The sequence below is a fragment of the Dipodomys spectabilis genome, unplaced genomic scaffold (genome assembly GCF_019054845.1).
Source record: "Dipodomys spectabilis isolate Male_0828 unplaced genomic scaffold, ASM1905484v1 ptg000295l, whole genome shotgun sequence".
NCBI lineage: Eukaryota > Metazoa > Chordata > Mammalia > Rodentia > Heteromyidae > Dipodomys > Dipodomys spectabilis.
The window spans coordinates 6,919,169-6,926,802 of record NW_024870972.1 but is presented as its reverse complement, the minus strand read 5'-3'; the positions used below and the strand labels follow the sequence as shown (position 1 = coordinate 6,926,802).

Below are 7,634 nucleotides of genomic sequence, written 5' to 3'. Positions count from 1 at the left end.
AAAACATAGTAGAAATGGAAAAAGAATGGGAGTATAATGCAATTGGGCAGTAATAACAAATATAATTGTTAAAAATTTCCGTATTAACTAATGCTACAAAATTTTATTTTGGTTCAATGCACAGGACTGCTGAAAATGGCCAGGAAATAAATGGAATATTCTAATGGTCCCTGTTAAATTCTTAACTAACTCATGATTTGGTTGGCTCACTCATGAGGGACTGGTACACACACAGATTGCTTGCTAACTTACTAATTCTCCGTTGTTTCTTTCAAGAACATTTTTGAAGGTTAAGACATTTAAAAGTCAGCAGAACAGGGGCTGGGAAGGTGGCTCAGTGGTAGAGCGATTGCCTTGCATGCCAGAGGCCCTGGGTTTGATTCCTCATCACCACATAAGCAAAAAGAAAAAAGCCAGAAGTGGCGCTGTGGCTCAAGTGGTAGAGCACTAGCCTTGACCTGAAGAGCTGAGGGACAGAGTCCACGCCCAGAGTTCAGGCCCCATAACCGAACCCAACCCCCCAAAAAAGTCAGCAGAACAAAACACTCATATTATAGAGACTAATAAAAGAATAGTTTGAAAAATGGTTTAAACCAGTATGTGTCTATGAAAATGTTAAACTCCAATCTCCTATATTTGCTGAGTTTTTCTGCAGAAAGTTATTGCAGTAATTTCATTTTTAAAATACTCATCTTCCACCTGAAATTGCTTTCTTTTATTCTTACTGTATGATATTTAAGATTTGATCAGCTACAGTACTCCAAACATTCATGAGTATTTTAAGAGAAAACACTGTTATTTATTTTGAGAAAAAAATTTGAAGTTATGATTTAGAATTTTGAAAGTTGTATTGTTGCTGAATGAGAACTGTTCTGAAAGCAAATATACACTAAGATACCAGGATACTGTTTATTAGGATGATATCCTCAACTTGCTAAAGGACTAACAAAAGAGTTACCAAAAAAAAAAAAAAATTCACAACTCAAAATGGTACAGTTTTCACATGGCGATCTCTGCTTCAAGAATGCAAAAGACTATCATTTTAAGTGGAATGATCTCTACCTATAAATTACACTCAAATGACCAAACAAATCAGCATATGTTATGGAAGAAAGTAGAATATAGAAAGTACAAAGAGCTAGTCTCCAGGATTGCTTTACCAAATCTTAGCAAATTAACCATCATTTGAGGGGGAGAGACGGGGAGTTGCTGGGGGAATATGAATTAAGTGACTTTATGTTTAGAAAAAAATTATAGCTAAAGTATCTTTCAAAGACTATTTTAGACCTTTGGCTGAATTGGAAATATGGCCAAATAAAATATTGCTCTTCATCGCAAAAGTCCCGTATATTAAAGATTTACACAGTTCCACAGGTGGAGGAGGGGGGGAGGTTATATCTAGAAAGATTTCTTTTAATGTTTATTATACCTAAACACTAATTCTTCTAAAAATGCTCTCCAAACTCTTGAGCAGAATTATCATACTCTGCAATTTAATGCTTCAATTCTTCAACACAACACTCACCTATTTCATGTAAATTCTACCTCAGTGCCAACTGTATTGACTGTTCCAATGAACGATCTTTTTCAATCAGCATTTTCACAACCATCCCGAAAGTTTTGGAGTGTTGCCGATAAACCTTTGATGAAGGAACTGCTGAAGACCTTGAAGGTGACGTGTCTTGTGATGTTTTCAAAGACTGACTAGAGGGCTGGGGAGGTAGCTCAGTGGCAGAGTGCTTACCTTGCATGCATGAGGCCCTGTGTTCGATTCCTCAGCACCATACAAGCAAAAAGAAAAAAAACTGGAAGTGGTGCTGTGGCTCAAGTGGTAGAGTGCTAGCCTTGAGCTGAAGAGCTGAGGGACAGTGCCCAGGGCCACAGCTCAGGCACCACAACTATGCTGAGACTTGTGGAATGAATATGCTCTGCTCTGTCCTGGAGAGTAACCCCTGCTGCTGAAACTGGAGCCAGATCTGTTGTGTGGAGAGTCCTTTCGACCTCCAGGTGACTCTGAAAAATGGATGCTCCCTTTTATGGGGAGAACGGTCTCTTGAAAAATGGGAAGAGTAGAAACTTTTCCTTCTAAACCCATCTCTTCTGTCCCTCATGGTGGCTGGAGAGTAGACAAGAAAGAGTGAAATTATATTTTATGTAGCTTACGTCCCCCTCTTTTTTATTCTTTTCATTTTTTCTCTTTCTTTTTTGCATGCCTTAATTGCTGTTCTGTGCAGCTGCAGATATATGACCTTCATCAATTATTATATGTTATCCCCCATTGGGTACACACATAATCCAGAAATTTATTACTCTATTCACAAACTCTTAGGCTTACATTCTTTAATAGCAGTATTATCTCTTTATACCTATATAATTTTCAAGTAACTAATTTTAAGGATTTTTATTTTTTAGGTTTTGACATTTCCTTTCTGTTCCTCCCCTCCTCTCATCCTACCCTTTTCTTCTCTCAATAACATTTCTTTCCATTTACATAATTTTGAGTTTCACTTTTTAAATTTCAATTGTTCTTTTTCCATTTTTTCTTGTTTTTTTTTTTTAATTTCTCTCTTAACATTCTGTCCAATACTTTTCCTTCCCTGAAATTAGGACTTGATTAAATTCACTCTCCTTTTACCTTTCCACATACATCTAAGCCTATTTCTCCCACATATTTCCCTAAACCTAATAATTTCTGGTTTGCCAAATTCTTCTCTGTTGTTCAAAGTTAATCCATTCTTGTTTGAATAGATTGTATTTGTTGAACTACATTTTATCTGCAGCCATTTTGACTGTACAAATACAGGACTCTGGTTGATGCTTGCTTTGGAATACTATTTTAGCACACAATGTTATTTCATACCAAACGGACAGAACAAGACAGAAAACACAAGAAAAATGGCAAATCTGCGAATCTCAACTCCCATTCATGATAATCAAGTGACAGAACAGTTAATGAATAATCCAGAGGAGAGTTCCAAAAAAGCTCTACAAACACTACTGCTAAACAAGGTGAATGAAATGACTGAAAACTTGCAAAAGTCTCAGGATGAGCATAATAGGAAGAGAGAAGAGGCAAACCAAAGATCAATACAGGAATCTCGTGAGCATGAGGAACTACTCAAAGAGTGATATAAGAATTGCGTGAGCAGGTTGAGAAGAGTCAATGAGCAATAAAGGAATTGTGTGAGCAGGCTGAGAACAGTCAAAAAGAAAGACAGGAATTGTGTGAACGTGAGGAAGCTAATCAAAGAGTTATACAGGAATTGTGAAAGGGGGATGAGAATACACAAAAATCAATAGAAGTTTTCATGGAATCTATAAACAGACAGCTGAAAGAATTCAGGTAAATCACAAAGGGAATGCTGAATGGAGCCCAACAGAAGGAATGGGAGTTCAAGGAAACCATAACCAATCAACTACGTGATTTTAGAATAAACACTGAGCACAAAATTAAGGAAGTAATGAAGTTCATACAAGATCGTAAACAAAGTTCCAACAAAGAATTTGAAGCCATCAATGCCAACCAATTAGAAGGAAAAGAAAGAAAAAAAATAGAAAGTCTTGACAGTAGGTTAGACCATGCAGAATATCGAATCTGAGGGAGTGAGGACAGCCAGGTTATTATAGAGAAAGAACATACAACTATCCAAGACAAATCCAAAAAATATGATACATCTATTCACCATTTGGAAGACACCATCTGAAGGCCTAATCTGAGGATAATGGGTGTGGAGGATCAAATACAGACAGAATTTAATGGTCTAGGAAACTTTGTTCATAGGATCCTAGAAAAGAATTTCCCAAACATGCAAAAAGATAGGCCTATTCAGATACAAGAAGCTTTTAGAACCCCAAATAGACCAGACAAGAATAGGATATCACACCATGACATTATAATTCGCACAGGATCAGTTCAGACAATGGAAAAGTTCCTTAAAGCTGTCAAGGAGTAAAAGTCAACCACTTATAAAGGGAAACCAATTAGAATCACCTCAGATGTCGCAGCAAGACAATTAAAGCAAGAAGAGCCTGCAATGATCTAAAGACAACTATCAATCAAGAATAGTGTAACCAACTAAACTCTCCTTCATAACCGAAGGTGAAATAAAAGCCTTCCAAAGCAAAGAAAAACTGAAACAGTATATCTCCACCAAGCCAGCCCTATAAAAGATACTTAAAGATGCCTACACATAGAAAATCAACAAGACCACAATAAAGGCCAAGAATCTGCACCCAAACTGAGAATCCAACAACCATAGGAAGAATCCAGTCACTGAAGCTCCCAAGAAGGTGGATAACATTGCAGGAACTCTCAAACACCTCTCATTCCTAACTCTGGACTTAACTCTCCAATTAAGTGACATAGACTGTCTAGTTGGATTAAAAAGCAAGATCCTTCTATCTCTGCCTTCAGAAGTCAGAACTGGTCCATAAAAAAACACATTTTGTATGTGAAAGGCTGGAACAAAATCTACCAGGCAAGTGGCTCCCATAAACTGGTGGGAATTGCAATCCTAATATCACATGAAATAGACTTCAAATTGAAATTAGTGAGACTAGATAAAAAAATGCTACATACTAATTAAGGGATAGCTCCTTCAGGAGGATATTACAATTCTACATCTCTATTCACCAAACCACGGAGCACCCAAATTTATACAAGAAACACTACATTCCGTCAATTTTCACATAGATCCAAAGACATTAATTAATTCACACCCCTATCCCCACTTCATAGATCAAATTGGCAAAAACTCAACAGAGAAACCACAAATCTAAACAACTAGATTTAACAGACATCTACCTAATATTTCACCCAGCAGCATCAAATCCACGTTTTTCTTAGCAGCACACAGAACATTTTCCAAAATAGACCACATTTTAGGTCCAAAGCAAACCTGTCCAAATTCAGAAATATTGAAGTTATACCTTGCATTACTAAGAACACAAGGGAATAAATTTCGAACTCAACACCAAAAGCCACCAAAGAAAGTCCTGTAACATTTGGATGCTGAACCACACACTGTTGAATCACCAGTGGGTCACAGAAGAGATTAGAAAGAAATTCAAATGGTCATGATATTCAACAAAAATGAACATACAAATTACCACCTCCTCTGGGACAAAGCAAAGGCAGTACTCAGAGGCAATTTTATAGCTCTGAGTTCCTATATCAACAAATTGGAGAGAGCTAAAATCAAAAATTTAGACAGATCTGAACCTCCTTGAAAAAGAGCAGCAAGATAAACCCCAATTCAGTAGTCGGAAAGAAATCATTAAATTAAATCAGAATTAAACGAATTAGAATCTAAAAAAAAAACATACAAAGAATCAACACAACAAAGAGTTGATTCTTCGATAAAATTAACAAAAAGACAGACCTTTAGCAAAACATAGAAAAAGAATAGAACAAAGCTAAATAAATAAATTCAAAGATGAGAATGGAAATTTCAGCAAAGAAACTACCAAGATTCAGAACACTATAAGGGAATACTTCTCAAAACTTTATGCTAATAAGGTTGAGAACTTGGCAAAAATGGACCATTTCCTAGCAAATATTGGCATGCTGAAACTAAACCAAGATCAGTTGAACCATCTTAAAAGGTCCGTATAAAGCATTGAAATAGAAACAGCAATAAGAGACCTCCCATCGAAGAAAAGCCCAGAATCAGATGGATTTACAGTGGAATTCTACAAGGCCTTCAAAGCAGAGCTCACACCAATACTCCTTCAAATCTTCAATGAAATTGAAAGAGAAAGTTCACTACCGAACTCATTCTATGAAGCCATCATAACCCTTATCCCAAAACCAGGCAGAGAATCATCAACGAAAGAGAAGTATAGACCCATTTCTTTGAAGAACATTGAAGCAAAAGTTCTCAACAAAATTTAGGCCAATGGACTTCAACTATTCATCCAAATAATCATTCATCATGATCAAACAGGATTAATTTCAGGGATGCAAATTAATTAATATAATTCATTACATCAACAAGAGCAAGAATAAGAACCACATGGTTATCACAATAGATGCAGAAAAAGCATTTAACAAGAACCAATACCCGTTTACAATGAAGGTTCTGGAAAAATTAGGAATCCAGAGAACCTGCCTCAATACAATAAAGGCATATATGACAAATCTACAGCCAGCATTATACTTAATGATGAAAAACTAAAGCCATTTCCACTTAACTCAGAAATCAGACAAGTATGTCCAGTCTCTTTACTTATCTTCAATTTAGTATTAGAATACCTATCTTCGGCAATAAGACAAGATGCAAACCTAAAAGGGATCCAAATGGGGAAAGATGAAGTAAAACTCTCCCTCTTTGCAGATGACATGATCTTGTATTTAAAGAATCCCACGGACTCCACTCTCAATTTAATCGGTGATTCAAAACTTTGGCAAAGTACCAGGGTATAAAATTAACCCTCTAAAATCCATGGCTTTTCTGTATGCCAACAATAAGAAAAGCATGACTGAAATCAGGAAAGCAACTCCATTCGTAATGGCTCTACAAAAAATAAAATACCTAGTGAAGAGCTACAGTAACCCCATTTTAAGATTAACCCCACCAACCTGTAGCTGTGCTTCCCTTAGAATAACCTCAAAAGAGGAACAGTTCTCAAAAAACCACAGGTTGCCACCAATCCTTCCCACCCTTAAGGAATAGAACAGTTGCCTAATTGGTCCATCAGAAAAAGGGTAGTGCCATCAGGGTGGACCTAAACTCCCTGATCTTGTGAACTTGCTTGTGTGGAAACCCTCTGAACTTGCTTGTGTGGAGACCTCCTTACCTTTATTGTTTGATACTATAAAAGTTGTGTTAATTTTGTGCTCAGGGCCTCTTAGCGCCACCGGTTACCTAGTGTGCAGAGGACCAAGCTCAAGCTTGCAATAAAGGACTCTTTGCTGTTTGCATTGATCATCGTCTCTGGTGGTCTGTTAGGGGGCATCCAAAATCTGGGCACTTCATCTGGGGGCTCATCCGGGATGCCCCCCCCATAAACTCACCCAGACCCCAAAGCATGGAGTCGTGAAAATCCCGGCCAGTAATTTGAGTCATTACCGTTCTCTATTTTTGGTTGCCTGCAGGTTCTGTACCTGTAATTCTGGTTTCCCGCGGGATCTGTATTCTGGTTGGCAAAGAGTCTTGTAGGACACACTATAGGGCTGCCATGGGGTCTGTGAGAGAATTCCCCGGTCCCCATCTGGGTGAATTGCTGTTTAGTGCAACATTTTTGTGGAAATTTTCCATCTGTAGTCTGGCACTTTCATGTGGGCATTTTTTGGAGAACATTCCATCTAAGTCTGGCACTTTCTGTTTGGCAATTTACAACCCTCAGTATGTGTCTTTTTCTTTATTTGTGTCTTTCTGTTGAGTGTTTTGTTTGTCGTTCTGATTTGGCACCTTCAATTTATCAACCATATTCAGGAAGAAACTGCCACTGACTACCTGCAAGTGTCCCCAGCAAGATTTTAGCCTCAGGCCTTGGCCCAGGGAGGTCTGAGCATGTGGGAGAACCTGTCAGTCTGAAGGGATGGCCACTAGAGACTTCTTTCCCTTGCTCCAAGATGACTGGGAATTCTCCTCCTCCTTGGAATGCCCATGTGTCACGTTTGCAGGAATCTA

At 37.8% G+C, this 7,634-nt stretch overlaps 1 pseudogene; it reads right to left on the bottom strand.

Annotated features, from left to right (window-relative positions):
• Positions 1 to 1,422: 1,422 nt before the first annotated feature.
• On the bottom strand, positions 1,423 to 7,067 carry LOC122126984 (annotated as a pseudogene).
• Between the last annotated feature and the right edge of the window lie 567 nt (positions 7,068 to 7,634).